Source organism: Hemicordylus capensis, chromosome 1 (genome assembly GCF_027244095.1).
Source record: "Hemicordylus capensis ecotype Gifberg chromosome 1, rHemCap1.1.pri, whole genome shotgun sequence".
NCBI lineage: Eukaryota > Metazoa > Chordata > Lepidosauria > Squamata > Cordylidae > Hemicordylus > Hemicordylus capensis.
Window position 1 is genome coordinate 272,454,803 of NC_069657.1, and position 16,234 is coordinate 272,471,036.

Below are 16,234 nucleotides of genomic sequence, written 5' to 3' on the forward strand. Positions count from 1 at the left end.
ATAAAGTAGCTTATACTGGCTACAATATAAATGCAACAACAATCACTAAGGTAGACAGGTGCCGGCCTTCCTCTAAGAATTCCTGGAGACACATCCAGATAACTGCCTGTGGACATAACTGAGGAGGAATCCTTACTGTGGTGCAGCACAGACTTCTGGAGGTTGGGACAATGCATCCCAGCCTCCAGATATCCCCAATGCATCACACAACATGCACAATACTTGAGAGGAATCCCCCAGGTGATGGATGCCTCAGGCACCTGTCTCTGCGTCCACTGGGGCTGAACATAGCCCCAGCGAATACACAATCCTGGAGCCTGGGTTAAGCTTGAATATGTTACAGATCAGAAAATGATAACTCCATCAAAAGGTTAACATTGTCAGGAATCCCAAGTAACTTGTCAGTAAATTAATTTCCGCTTTCATTGAAGTTGTACACACGATGAGGCGGGTGGGCGGTGGGGAAGGCTGGTTGAACTCATCTTCCCCACAGACGAGCGCTTGACCTTGCAGGGACTGTGGATTTTGTTCTCAGACGATCCGTGCAGCGTGGTGCAGCAGAGAGCTCTGGAATTTGGGATGACATATCCCAGCCTCGAGATATCCCACAATGCACTGTGTGACATGCACAATGTATTGGGAGATTCCTCCAGGAGGCCCATCTCCGTGTCCACTGGGTCTGAACATAGCTCCGGAGAACACACAACCCCAGAGCCTGGGCTAGAGGCTTGCTCGAGCCCTTAACCCTGGCTAAGACCAGATTAGAAAGTGGGACTAGTCGGTACTGACCCATTGGGATTGGGCCCGATCCCAGGGGTTCTCACACACAGCCTAATGTTTAGCTCACCTGTTACCAGATAATGTGACAGATAATGAGGCTGTTCTCACACTCACCCTAATGCAGGCTAGAAATATCTCGGTGCCCAGCATGTTACTTGCTTCTGTACCCTCTTATTCCACATCAAATAGCTTCACACAATAGTATGGATATGAGAATAGGATGAATATTTACATACAACTATAAGGTTAAAAAATCCCCAAACTCTAGTAAAAAGTGCTATATATGGTTTTTGTTTTGTTTTTATCCTCAGCAGCCAGAAATAAATCTGAGAGACTGGCTAAAAATGTTTCTTTGTTGAAGGAGATACACTTGACACTAAGTATTTTGGCCCAAGACAAAACTGTATATCTGCTACTGTAGCAGATTAAAGCCTTTGTCTCAGAGCAAGCTCATGTGAGGGAAAGAAATGCTGAATCATCCCAACAGAGCTGCCTGGCTACACTTCTCCTAAAACTATTCTGTATTATTGGTAGGTTCAAAATGCTGCCACCACCGCCCATTTTCTCTACAGATACTCTCTGGGCTTGGGGTGGGATAATCCCACAGAAAACTCTCTTAATTTTGCTGTTTTTGTTCAAGACCAAAGTGATCTTGTGTCCACAATCTAACAGAGAAGAAGGTAGAAAGGGAGGCCAAGGGCAGGATACTGATGATGAGGAATTTCCTTTTCAGCAAGAGATGCCTGACTTCTTTTTAAAGATGCTTTGGTGACGGGTGGGTAACTTTGGCAAAATAAGGCTACAGTCTTATGCACAATCTTGGGAGTAAGCCTCATGTAAAATCAATGGGTCTTAATCAAAGTAAACATGAATAGGATTGGGCTGCATCTGCAAGTTTAAAAAAAAGGTAAGCATATGGTGGAGTGAAGAGCAAGCATCTAGTCCAGGGCTGGACTGGGGGCACTGAAAGGGTGGTGGAATATATGTGGGAAGGGCTCCGGGTTTTGAGCAGAATAGGTATGTATGTATGCATGTATGTATGTATTTGTTTATTTCGGCCCAAGGCCAGCATAAATACAAGAAAAAGAAACAACAACAACAACAACAAAATACATAAAACATTAATACCTTCAAATACCGTATACATGACTAATTTCATTCAAATGAAATCAGTTAATCTGAAATGCACAGCCCGGCATCTCATGCCTCAATCACTCTAAACCGAATCTTGCTTGCTATGAGAAAATTTTTTGCTACCCTCCTGTAAATTTACTCTGACTTAGCAGTAAGCAGAAAAAGGACCTTGTCCCCATCAGAAGGGCAATTAGAATTGTAATGTATTAATAGAGGGGAGAGAAACTTCCCTCTTAATTCAGTATAAAATCTACATTTCAGCATCAGATGTTCCGTAGTCTCCACTTCACCGTTCTGGCAGGGGCATAATCTTTGATCATAGGGCACCTTCCCAAAGTGTCCTTCCAATACCGCCGAGAGCAGAATAGGTAATTAAGGGTGAGAGTTGGGGCGCAGGGGTGCTGTGTGGCTGGGGTGCACCGGGATTATGCCCTGTTGCCCTGTGGGCCAGTCCAAGCCTGATCTAGTCTCAGAATCTAAAACACAGTATTACATTTTTTGTTTAAATACATCAAGAAATGAACCAGAGGGGCCATGGAAATGTAACCTGACAATAGGAGCAGATTGGAAGCCAAAGGAATTGCAGAGAAGCAAATTTTATTTATTACATTTATATTCTTCCTTTCTTCCCAGGATTCTAGGCAGTCATCCATCTAGGCAACAACCATACCCAGATCGGCTTAGCTTCAGCAAGATCATGCCTTGGGACCCATTAAACAAACACATCCTCCTTAATCACTACAAAAATGGTTGGAGATAGGAATGCGCATGGAACTGGTTTGGAGGCCCTTAATGGGCCTCCGAACCGGTTCGAACGTGGGTGGTTCCATCGGTTCGAAGGCAGGGGTGCTGCTTTAAGGGCTGATGCTCCTGCGTGCACATGGCAGGCGCGTGCATGTGGCTTCAGATACTTCCAGGTAGTTCCAGTAAAGAGGGCAAATGGGGCAGCAGGGAGTTACACTGCCTCCCCAATGGACTTTCTAAAAATGAAGCGCCAGCAGGGGAAGAGCAAAAGTGCACCTTCCCCTGCACTTAGAGCAGCACCCCTCTCCTTCGAGCCTCCCCCACCCGGTTCCATGCACATCCCTAGTTGGAGAGAGCCAGCAGCAGCAGCCGCAGCACAGCATCATCAGCAAATACTTCACAGCTGTGTCAAGGAACCAGTTTATGGATGATATCAAGAAACCTAATAGTAAAAACTTGAACTAAAACGTTTAATGATTTTATTTCTACCAAAACTTTGTTTGATTAATCTGAACAATGGCATGCCTCTTAGAGTTGATGGTATACTTGTTTATTTTTGAGGGTGCTATTGCAAAATAAAATGAAACAGAATATTAAGGATAGTTCTTCCTTCTAATGTATTGTTTATGAAATTCTACATTACCTTAAATTAGCTTTACTGTCTCAAAAAGTACTTATATTGAGCTTTGGGAACATGCAGATATATTTAAATGTAATAAATTATTCAGTTAAAAGGCAAATGGCAGATTTTTAATGGACTAAAAATCCTGTCAGCTTTAGTAAAAAAAAAAAAAAAAAAGGCTGTAATTATTATTGTGTTACAGAACTACCTGTCAATTTAATGTGCCATATTTTGGGAAGGTAGATGCCATATTTCACCTGCTCGGCCTGAATTCCTTGACTGAAAGTCACAACTAGGCTAGCTTAGCAAATGGCAGTGGCATCTCCAGGGGAGTGGCCTAGAACAAATCAGGCTGGCTTTGTTCAAGAATTGCCTTTTTCACCAACCTTGCTGCTCTGTTTAGGACAGCTGATTACCATCACCCTGAATACACAATTTATCTTAATTTGATTTTGTTTGTTTTTTATTGTGAACATCAAATTTGATGAATAAAAATGAAGTCTAAAGCCTATTTTTCAGTATGCTTAGAGGCTAGTTGGTCCAAAAGGGTTTGTCCTACTTGCTACTCTTCATTTCTTATTCTGTGAGATCACTGTAGCCACTAAGATGTTGATCTAGCAAGGAGTCTTGATTTTAACAGCACTATAACTATAAAACTATAAAAAGGATCAAATTTCTGCTAGGATGGGAGCTTAGGTACCTACCAGTTTTGAGGACTCAACAGAGAGGAGAGCTAGTCTTGTGGTAGCAAGCATGACTTGTCCCCTAAACTAAGCAAGGTCCACCCTGGATATATATGAATGGGAGACTTGATGTGTGAGCACTGTAAGATATTCCCTTAGGGGATGGGGCCGCTCTGGGAAGAGCAGAAGGTTCCAAGTTCCCTCCCTGGCTTCTCCAAAATAGGGCTGAGAGAGATTCCTGCCTGCAACCTTGGAGAAGCCGCTGCCAGTCTGTGTAGACGATACTGAGCTAGATGGACCTATGGTCTGACTCAGTATATGGCAGCTTCCTATGTTCCTATGTTAATAGTAGTTCATAGGCAAGAAGCTTCAACTGTAAGAAAGCAATGAAGAGTTTTTGTAGATTGTACTGAAAGGAAATGCAGGAAAAGGGGCAGGACATCTTCCATGAATTTCCAGCTGCCCATTTTGACGTGTGTGCATGCTTGTGCATGCACAAGCGTAAACAGGAGTTTGCTTGTGGAGAAAGGTTCATATGACACCTTCACCATGGTAGGGCACATGATGGTCAGACCAAATAAAGAACCCTAAAAATTATTAAAATACTTGACACAATGCAATATATAAACTATAGTGTGAACATTTAATATCAAAGTAACAAAATTACTATAACAATTCTTGTAAACCTGTATAAGTCAAATAGAGTCTCATATGTATTCTTCCCCAAAAGGGTATCAGATGAAATTTTAAAGTGAATCTTCAAAAGAGAAATTCTTCACAAAATTCCAAGTCACATCCCCACTAAATATGATAAAATATAGTTCTCAGACTGAATGAATATCTTTTCCAAGTGGAATGTGATATGGAATCATAAAAAAAAAATCTTCTTAGGAATACATATATAAAATGCCAAATGTCAAGTTGCAGCTCCACCAGTTATCGTTAAATCCAATTCTCAGATGGAATGAGTGTCCTTTCCACGTGGAGTGCCAGATGGGATCACATACGAATCTTCATGAGAATATTTAAAATGCCAGACGTCTTTCGACAATAAGATTACCTTAATGGCATACATCAGTTATCTAAAAATACAATACACTGCAAATTACTTACAATTAAAACCAATTCCAGTGGTGGTGGGGAATGGAAGAAGTAACATTGGCAGGTCAGCAGGTCATTACAGGGGAAGGGAAATCAGAAGTCTAATAGCTGTTTCCCCTTCCAGCAGTTCTGCCAGTTCTTTGACCTTGGGGAGCAGTGCCAACCACCCTTGGAACCTCACCTTGCTCCTCTGTAATGCCAGGTTGGTCCAGAACAAATCAGAAATCATCCATGATCTGATTCTGGATGAAGGGACCAACGTTGTATGTATTAGGTAGGCTTGGCTAGGGGAGGCTGGTGGCCCAGTTTGGTCCCAGCTTCTCCCTCCAGGGTACTCTGTTGAGGAACAGGTGAGGGACTGTGAGCGGGGAGGTGGAGTGGCTGTGTAATAACATCTTCATTACCAGGATCCCTGTTGAAGTGTCAGACCATATTGAATGTGTGTACTTAAGTTTGGGGACCAGAGATAGATTGGGACTTCTGTTGGTGTACTGATTGCCCCGCTGCTCAATAGAGTCCCTAACTGAGCTGATGGTAGTGGCTTATGATAGCGGGGGACTTCAATGTTTATTTCGGGATGAATTTGTCCAGGGTGACTCAGGAGTTCATAGTGGCAATGACAACTATGGGCCTATCCCAAGTGGTCTCGGGATTGATGCATATTGCTGGTCATACGCTTGATTTGGTCTTTCACTCTAATCAGGATGGTGTTCCGTGGGTGGGACTCCTGTGATTTCCCCATTGTCATGGATGGACCACCATCTGGTTAAGGTTGGACGCACAAACACTTCCCACCTTTGCATGGCTGAGGGGCCTATTAGGATGGTCTGCCCAAGAAGGTTATTGGATCTGATAGGATTCCAAGAAGCCTTGGAGGGATTTAACGTTGGTTCTGCTGGCGATCCTGTTGATGCTCTGATGGAGAACTGGAACAGTAAACTCACTGGGGCAGTAGACAGTATTGCTTCTAAGTGTTTTCTCCGACCTACTTCAAAATTGGCCCCTTGGTATATGGAAGAACTATGGGGGCTGAAGCAGTGAGGTAGACGATTGGAGCACAAGTGGAGAAAGACTCAGCTTGAATCCAATAGATTGCAACATAGAGCACATCTGAAGATCTATGCTCAGGCAATACATACAGCAAAGAGGCAATTCTTTACTGTTCGTATTGCATCCACAAGTTGCATCCAGCGAAGTTGTTCAGGATTGTGAGAGGGCTAGTATGTGCCCCTCCTCCCTTGAATCAGAATCTGGAACCATCAATTACCTGCTGTGATATGTTTAATAAATTCTTTGCATTAAAAATATCTCATATTCAAGGTGACTTAGGCTCCCTCTCCACAGTTACTTCAGTATCTAATGTGGAGGTATCCAGCGACTCCTCTTGTGTGGTTCGGTTGGATCAGTTCCAGTTTGTGATTCCTGAGGTTGTCAACAAGCTGATTGGAATGGTGTGGCCTACCACCTGTTCTCTTGACCCTTGCCCAACATGGCTTATACTATCTGGCAGGGGAGTTGTTGTAGAAGGCCAGGTAGAGATCATAAATGCTTCTCTGAGGGAGGGCAGGATACCTCCTTGTCTTAAGGAGGCAATTATTAGACCACTTCTGAAGAAGCCTGCCTTGGATCTGTCAGAGTTGAGTAACTACAAGCCTGTCTCCAACCTTATGTGGCAGGGCAAGGTAATTGAGAGGGTGGTGGCCTCCCAGCTCCAGACAGTCTCAGAGGAAACCGATTATATAGACTTATTTCAGACTGGCTTTCGGATGGGCTATGGGGTGGAGACTGCCTTGGTCGGCCTGATGGATGATCTCCAATTAGGAATTGACAGAGGAAGTGTGACTCTGTTGGTCCTTTTGGACCTCTCAGCAGCTTTCCATACTATTGACCATAGTATCCTTCTGGAGTGTCTGAGAGGGTTGGGAGTGGGGAACATTGCTTTGCAGTGGTTCTGCTCCTACCTTTCGGGCACGTTCTAAATGGTATCCCTTGGAGACTGTTGTTCTTCAAAATCTGAACTTGTAAATGGTGTCCCTCAGGGCTCCGTTTTGTCTCTGATGTTATTTAATATCTACATCAAACCACTGGGAGAGATCATCAGGAGATTTGGTGTAGGGTGCTATCAGTATGCTGATGACACCCAAATCTATTTCTCCATGTCAACATCATCAGGAGAAGGCATAACTCGGGAGATGAGTTTGGTCTGCCTGTTCTGGGTGGGGTCACACTTCCCCAGAAGGAACAGGCACGCAGTCTGGGGTTTTTTCTGGATCCAAGCCTCTCCCTGGTGTCCCAGGTTGAGGCGGTGGCCAGGGGTGCCTTCTATTAGCTTTGGCTGATAAGCCAGTTGTGTCTATTTCTTGAGATAAACCACCTCTGAGCAGTGGTGCATCTGCTGGTCACCTCCAGACTTGACTACTGCAATGCGCTCTATATGGGACTGCCTTTGTATGTAGTCTGGAAACTACAGCTGGTTCAGAATGTGGTAGCCAGGTTGGTCTCTAGGTCATCTAGGAAAGACTATATTACTCCTGTATTGAAAGAGCTACACTAGCTGCCAATAAGTTTCTGGGCAAAATACAAGGTGCTGCTTATAACCTATAAAGCCCTAAATGTCTTGGGCCCTGAGATTTAAAAGAATGTCCTCTTCATCATGAACCCCATCACCCATTGAGATCATCAGGAGAGGTCCGTCTGCATTTGCCACCAGCTCGTCTGGTGGCTACTTGGGGACGGGCCTTCTCTGCTGCTGCCCCAAAGCTTTGGAATGCGCTCCCTGCTGAAATAAGAGCCTCTCTATCTTTGACAATTAAAAAAAATCACCTTTAAAGTTGCATCTGTTCACCCTGGCTTTTAATTAAATACTGTTTTATTAGTTTTGGCATTGTTTTGGAACATTTTTTAAAAAAAGATTTTGGTTTGTTGTAATGTTTTGGCTTTTTTTGTTATTGTTTGTTTTGATTAGTGTTTTAATTTTTTTGTTGTCATTTATTTTGTTTTGTTATAAACTGCTCAGAGATGTAAGTTTTGGGCAGTATAAAAATGTGTTATAAATCAATCAATCAATCAATCAATCAATACTGTAAAACTATACAGATTGGGTTATATGTAACTTTTTTGCCATCAAAATATTGTAAACATAGCCAGATCTCTTATCTACACGCCACCTTCACCATAACAGGGCACATGATGGTCCATCACACATTTGGGAGGTTTAAGTGGTATGCTAACCACCTAATGGCACAGCTGGGAAATGACTTGACTAGGGAGCTAGAGGTTGCCACTGCCAGTTCGAATCCCTGCTGGTATGTTTCCCATACTATGGGAAGCACCTATATGGGAAGGTGATATGGGAAGCAGTGATATGGGAAGATGCTGAAAGGCATCAACTCATACTGCACGGGAGATGGCAATGGTAAACCCCTCCTGTATTCTACCAAAGACAACCACAAGGCTCTGTGGGCGCCAGGAATCAAAACTGACTTGACGGCACACTTTACTTTAAGTGGTATGCTGCCCAACACTTATCTGAATCTATACTGGAAATTTCACACAACCCATTTTCTCTAAGCAAATTTCATGCGGTTGGGTCAACAACAATAACAAAAGGTATAGTATTTAGGAAACAAAACAGGAAGAGAAACTTTAATGCAAAGGTTAAATAAGTCTTCCTTCATGTTTTTATGTCACCTAAGTTGCAAACCACCTGGGGAGGGTGGTGGTCTCAAGTATCAAAGTCTTTGCTCTGTGCAAAGACTTGAAAGAGGCTCTCAAAATTCCACAGCACAGAATCAATACTAGTGTGTGTATATACACACACACATATACATAAACACAGACACACGCTCTATATTACAGATATGTATTATACAAGTGTAATTTTGGAAAGCATTCCTGCTTCTTCTCAGTCCAAGTAATGGTATCCATGGGGGAATTCAAAGTAACGTTTCACTCAAACTGACACTGCTTCTCACCCATATGCTGAAGGAAATTGGGCAGTTAGAAAGAACAGCAAAAGGAGAGCTGATTACTCTCCAGAACAAATGTTCAACAGATTTTTAAGAGGCTGCACCATGAAAATGTATTGAAATATGCCCTGACGTGATAAACACAGAATTGGGTTTCAGAAGACAAAACCCACCCTTCAATTCCTTTAAATATCTGTGCAACAGGCAAATGTTCTATAGCTGCAGCCCTGCCCAAGACTGCAAAAGGGGCTGTAGTTTTTGAGTCCCTGTCTGTCAATCTTTAAGGGTCTCTCTCCTCCCTGCCCAGCTAATTTTTTCAAGGCACTGCGGTGAAAGGTAGCTTCTAAGCTTACATGTCTTGATTTACACGAATTCTCATATATTTCTCTATCTCTCCTGCCCCACACGTGGAAGAGTTCACCAATTGCGATCGCGAACCGGAAGTGCATGTAGGGAACCATTACGACGGTAGTCTCTTTGATTTATGGTTAATGGCTTTGTTTTGTTTTTGTGTGGGCTTTTTACTGCTTCTACGCATGCGCGAAGGTCGGGCTCGTGCCGCCTGCCCATCTCTCTTGTCAGTTCCTCGGGCTTGCTCCCTTTCCCGGCGTTCGCGGATGGTTCGGCGGCGCGCATGCGTGCTAGTGGGTTGCCGCCGCCGCCGCCGCCGCTGCTGTGTATGTCCATCCCTCTCTTTCTCTCTTTCACTCGCCATGTTGTTGTGAGTCTTCCTCACGGCGGCGGCGGCGGCGGGGGAGGGGCGAGGGTGGCGGGTGGCAGAGAGGGGGCAACTGGGTAGCCACGGGCAAGGGTGCTCCAGGAGGAGGACGGTCCCCTCTTCGCGTCGGTTACAGGGAGAAGCGCCGACAGACCAGCCCGTGAGTATTCGGCCGTGGGAGGGGGGATGGAACGGAGGGGAAGGCGCGAGAAGGGAGGGGGGGTAATCTCTTTCTCCTCCCTCCTCCCTCCCCTCCCTCCCCTCCCCCACCCCCACGTTCCATTGTTTCGGTCCCGGGAAACCGCGCGGGGGAGGCGAGAGCGAGCCCGCCGCTGTAGCTGCTCGAGGCCTGGCTGGTGGCTGCGCGCACGTCCCCGCCTCCCCAGCCCTCCCTTTGTGTTGTAGAAGAAGTCCTGCCAGGCAGGCCCGGGCTGCTAGAGGCGAAGAAGCCGTACAAAAGCGCGCGGGGGTGGAGTGGGGGATACGAGAAGGGAGAAGAAGAAAGGAGACAGTCGGTGTGGGTGTGGTGGTTGGAAGGAGGCAACATGGTTGCTGGTGGGAACGTTTGAGCGGCGGGTGGGTTTGTTTTTCTTCCTTTGTCGCTGCTCTTGGAGGGGTGGGTTTTGTTTTGTGCGTGTGGCATGTTGTAAGTTTCGAGGAGTGTAGGATATTTGGAGGGCCGAGCGTCTTGGCGAGCCGAGCAGATAATTTTAGAAGTGGGTGGGGCAGGGAGGGCTAGGGAAGAAGCTCGAGGAGCAGTTCAAGGGGGAACCTTCTTTTTCATCAGGTGGGGGTGGGGTGGAGTCTCCCCCTCTACCTGTACAAAATGTGCTAGGACTCTGTGTAGTTTTTGAAAAACTGGGGCAAGGGGCAGTGCCTGGTTGGGTTGGCACCTTGTAGTTGGGTGGCTCTTGAGAAGCTACTCGGGAGGAGTCAAAAAGTGAGTGGGGAGGGAAAGGGTAGTAGGGTTTCCGAGGTTAAATGGGGTGAACAATGGAAAATAAAAGTAGCTTTGGTTTTTTATTTGATGGACATCTCTGTTCAATCCTGCCAGCAACCAGCTCAGTTTTCTTAACTAAGTTGGTGAAACTTATTATTTGGGACCAGCATGGCAGCAGCACTGCTGGAGTGCTTGTTGGAGTGTTTTAGGGATAGCAAGTATTGTGGATAGGAGTTAGTAGTGGAGCTGCATGTTGGTTACTGTCTTTGTTTAAAATATAGTATTCGTAATCTGAGTAAGGTTGGATGTAACAAAAAGACAGGCGGAAGAGAAGCAGAAAAAGTGGAGACAGAAACAGGAACATTTTTGTGTAACACTGAGGAAGGAGGTTTGTTGGGAAGGTGTGCAAAATGAAGGCATGAACTTGCAAAAAACTGTGTCTTAAGGGTCCATTGTTACAATAATTGTAATTCCAAAGGGAGACACTGCCTTGGTTCCTATAAATGTGGAAACATCAGTGCTCATCATATAGTATACATTATGGTGGAAATATGCTGTGAGTTGATTGGGTTGTTAATCAGAACACATTGAGAATGTGTTGTATGTGATGGAAAAATCAGACTCCTTCCCCCCTTCTTAGAAATGCCACATGGAGGTTGATGCACACAATTACTCTGTTCTTAAAAGCATTAGTAGAGGAACTTATTCCAGGCTTTGTAAGAACAATATGAAAAGAAGTTACTTTGCTGTCTGGAAAAAACACATGGCATATTTCTGTGGAAGAAGCAGCAATAAAGGCTATAAGAGAGATCAATAAATTAGTACAGGGAAAATCTGAACAATATTTGGTCATTAGAGGCGAGTAGGTTCATATGTGAAGATGCTGAGTAGGACATGTTTTGAATATGCTTTGAAGAGGAGAAAATACTTTAAAATTCTCTTAAGAATATAGAATAATTTGACTGGCATATAGGCAAGTCGTCCATTGTCAGTGGATGTGTAAAATCGCTGTAGCTTAGATTAAAGTTGTTTATAAACACTGAGGTTTGTAAACTGTTAACCTTCCTAGTTGCCCTACTGTGTGAATGGAAGCTCCTTATGTGAGGGGAGGGAGAGTGTGCTCACACAAGGATCACATCCTTTTGCAAGAGGACACCTTCCTGCCACAGAAGGAGCGCCTGGCCATGGAACACTACAGTGTGGAAGATTAAAATATGGCCCTCTTGTGGTTTTTGTGAGAGAGTATCTTTACTTTATGGAGAGGAGAGCTGGTCTTGTGGTAGCAAATATGACTTGTCCCCTTTGCTAAGCAGGCTCTGCCCTGGTTGCAGTTGAATGGGAGACTAGAAGTGTCAGGGTTTCTTAACCTTGGGCCCCCAGATGTTGTTGGACTACAACTCCCAGAATCCTTAGCTGCAATGGCTTTTGCTTGGGAATTATGGGAGTTGTAGTCCAACAACATCTGGGGGCCCAAGGTTAAGAAACTCTGCTGTAAGATATTCTCCTCAGGGGATGGAGCTGCTCTGGGAAGAGCAGGAGGTTTCAAGTTCCTTCCCTGGCTTCTCCAAGATACGGCTGAGAGAGATTCCTGCCAGCAACCTTGGAGAAGCTGCTGCCAGTCTGTGAAGACAATACTGAGCTAGATAGACCAATGGTCTGACTCAGTATATGGCAGCTGCCTATGTTCCTATGTACTCAATTATAAATTGATAATCTTATAGAATGCTGGTTAATGTGGCTGTGTTCCATATAATATTTCCCCTTTTTAATCTTCAAGGTTACCTAAGTGTTCTGATGGATATGATGATAGTAGCTATATTTGATTTCAGTGTAATGTCTCATCTTCATATATAACCAGTGAAATTGGAAAATGTATTTCCTTTTTCCTGATACTGTTGATCACAGCCCCATATATATTGAGTTGGATAATTCAGACATCCCTGACAGTTTTAAAATGAAGAAATATGAACAATCTTTATTTTGTGTGTGTGCTGTATTTTCCTGAAACATATTCTGAAAATGTGTATCAGTTCTAGTTATAGGTCAATAGAAATTAAATATCAGTCTTAAAACAAATCATTGTGTTAACATATGGTTTGTTTGATCTTACTCTGTAAACACCTTTGAACAAGTTTGGGGAATTTATATTTCTCTGGATGTCTTCTGTCTGAATGCTGGCCAGAAAAAGCCCCTTAAAATGATCTGTGTGCTAGTCCTCAGTGGCAAGCTATTTTAAGAAATCTGGGGGGTGGGGGTGGTTTTATAGTTTCTTGTATCTCATTTCCACTTGTACATTTCAATAAGCTGAGTGAATGTTTTGCTTCAGATATATCTAAAATTATTTTGGTTTGATCCTGCAGATTTGATTGCATTAGAGTTGGATTTTGTTCAGGATGGGGTTGCAACTCCCTTAAAGCATCAGCTCCTCTATGAACAACCACTGAGACTGTCACTAGAGGCCCAAGTGGCGTCTGTGGCATAAAACATCTTTCACAAGTTGGTGTGCAGTTGGATCTCTCCTAGATAGATCACAGCCATCGTTATCTGTGTTCTGGTAAGCTGTAGATTACTGCAGTATGTTTGTGGACTGCCTTTGGAGACTTTGTAAAGTCCAAAATATAGCGGTTAGGTTAACAACTGAGATTGACCAGAGGGAACACATCTTGTCAGTTCTTCAACTGTTCTGCTGGCAGCTGGTCTGTTTCCAAGCACTATTCAAAATGCTGATGTGCCTTTAAAGCCCTTCATCCATGTGAGCCCGCTTGAATATTAATCACATTTGGAGACCCTCCAAGGGTCCTTCCAGATGCTGATATATTCCCAAATCAGCTCAAATTACATTGAGAAAATACACAGAGAATCCATACTAAGAAGAAGGGTGCATTATTTTCTTAGTGCCATCTGCTGGCAGTCTGTGAAACAACTGTAATAGTTATCTTTTCTTAATGCTCCTCTTATTTTAACTTGAAAAGAGAGAGTTGTTTCACAGATTGCCAGCAGATGGAGCTAAGAATATAACACAACCTCCTTCGTATAAATTTCCTTCATGCTTCCCCCCACCTCCCTGGTGGTAATTTGTGTTGGAATATATCAGCGTCTGGAAGCACCCCAAGTTACTCTACCTTCTGGAATAAGGCAAATGGTTACTGTAGAAAGAGTCTTTTCAGTTGTGGCACCACACATGTGGAATGCCTTCTCCAGGAATGCCTGTCTATTAGTGAGTTACCTGGCTGGCTTTAATCTACTCTCTTGTCGTCTCAGTCTGTTGTTGGTTGCTGGTTTATCCTGTGGTGTTATGGTTACTTTTATGATATTCTATATTGTTTTACAACTGTTGTGAGTCCCATAGGAGTTTTTAAGCTACCATAAAAGTTTTGAAGGGTGACATAAAATGTGTTAAATAATTTAACATAGGAAACATAGGAAGCTGCCATATACTGAGTCAGACCATTGGTCTATCTAGCTCAGTATTGTCTTCACAGACTGGCAGCGGCTTCTCCAAGGTTGCAGGCAGGAATCTCTCTCAGCCCTATTTTGGAGAAGCCAGGGAGGGAACTTGAAAGCTTCTGCTCTTCCCAGAGCGGCTTCATCCCCTGAGGGGAATATCTTGCAGTGCTCACACATCAAGTCTCCCATTCAGATGCAACCAGGGCAGACCCTGCTTAGCTATGGGGACAAGTCATGCTTGCTACCACAAGACCAGCTCTCCTCTCCTCTCCTTTACATATTTAGCTAATTTAATATTTTACAGAAGTTTGGATTTACAAAAGTTTGCGTAGTTTAGCAAGAATAGTTCTGATTGGCAGTCTGTACTGAACTTTCAATACAAATTTGAAGACTACACATTTCTACCTTTGTTTAAATTTTTATTAAAACTCCCCCCCCCCCACTGCATTTTTAATAGGAATTTTGGATTTCATGGGGAGCTGTATATTAGAGTTCTTGTAAGTGATATGTTAAAAGAACTATTCTCTTTGGGTCTATCATTTTTCAGTATCAAGTAACGTGAGGATGTAACTGATAGAATCTTTGCTGTTGATATACTTGATTACAGTATATCTGATTTTTTTCCTGAGCTGCACACTGTCTAGTACTCTGATAATGCATACAGCCATGTATGTATGTATTTGGCATGACTTGCTGTATGCAGTATGTCCCAAAAAGGCTATTCTAAAGTTTCTGTAGAAGATACAGAAAAGGACAAGATTTGTGGGAGGAGATTGGGGAAGGATTGTGATATCTTTCCTATGAGTGTGAGAGAGAAAGAAGTTAAGGGGAAAGGTGACTAACAATGGAACACAATAGTTTATATGAAGATGAGTGGTGTGGAAAGAATGGATAGAAAGACTTTCCTTAGACAATACTAGAAGTCTGTCTTCCAATGAAATTGATCAGCAATAGGATCAAGATGGACAAAAGGAAGTCTTCCTTCATACAGTGCTGTAGGCATGTGCCTGAAACGTTTCGGAGGCCATTATAAAGACCTCCGAAACGTTTTGGTGCTGGGTTTTTTTTCGGCGTTTCAGTGCCGGCGGGGGTAGTACTTTAAGGGCGGGGGAGGGTGTACTCACCCCTCCCGCCGCATTTCCCCCATCGGCCGGAAGTTGCCGGAAGTAGCGAGCATGCGTGCGCCCGTCATGCACGCGCATGGCAGACGGGCGCATGCACGCAACGGGTGCTTGCTACTTCTGGCCACTTCTGGCCAATGGGGGAAACGCGGTGGCAGGGAGGAACACTGCCGCACCGAGGGGCTTAAAGATAACAGAGCGCCAGCGGGGGACATGCGGCGGGAGGGGTGAGTAACCCTTCCCCGCCCAGTACTACCCCTGCGGGTGCCGAAGATATTCATGCACTACAATGCTGCTCTGATCCAGCTAGGCTTCTGCATGTTCCTAGTTGGATAGAGTATCACATGTGCACGTAAGCTTTGTGTGCAGTTCCCCAGCTCAATGCATTTGCTGCAGTGGTGAATTTATAGGCTTTTCTAAAAAGGCTGGTATCTCACCATTTAGCTTTGGGGAATGGAATTAGGGATCTGAATCGTGTCCTCTCACCCATCAAGTGACTGAAATAATTTTGACTATGGAAAATTTTTGAGATGTTAATAACATTAACAAGGCATAGCTTGTTTAGTTTCCTAAATATAAAGGAAGTTTTATATGCACAAAGGGGAAGGGCAGTTTTCACAGTTTATCCCTTCCCTTTGTTGCTCTGATGCCCCCCCACCCACCCACACCAATATCCAGGAACTTCTGTCAACCCTTAAGGGCATATGTTTTGCCAGCATTTGGGGGCAGCAGAGGGGGAAGAACAGAAATTGCTCCTCCCCCTTTGTGTGTACAAAACATTGTTCCAAACATGGAACAGTGCTAGAGATCAGTGAAACGCCACAAAATGCTGTTGTAATAATGTAATTGCTTTTAATGTCCTTAGATGCTTAGTCCAGAACCTGTTCCTTCAATATCCCTATGTTTTTTCGAAAGGCTGAAATGACCAAAGCAAAATGGCTAAGGAAAAATATGAGGAGTCATAGGACTGGAAATA

At 43.9% G+C, this 16,234-nt stretch overlaps 1 protein-coding gene across 10 annotated transcripts in view; it reads left to right on the top strand.

The window, feature by feature from the left end:
• The first annotated feature begins 9,550 nt into the window (after positions 1 to 9,550).
• PUM2 (pumilio RNA binding family member 2) overlaps positions 9,551 to 16,234 on the top strand; it is a 103,311-nt gene continuing 96,627 nt past the window's right edge. For 2 of the 10 annotated variants that reach the window (XM_053285244.1, XM_053285247.1), the window contains exon 1: positions 9,558 to 9,910. The gene's annotated coding sequence lies outside the window, so the exon portion shown is untranslated. Of the gene's footprint in view, positions 9,911 to 10,240; positions 10,327 to 16,234 lie in introns of those variants that run through there. The other 8 variants (XM_053285254.1, XM_053285248.1, XM_053285249.1 and 5 more) reach the window with 8 other exon arrangements.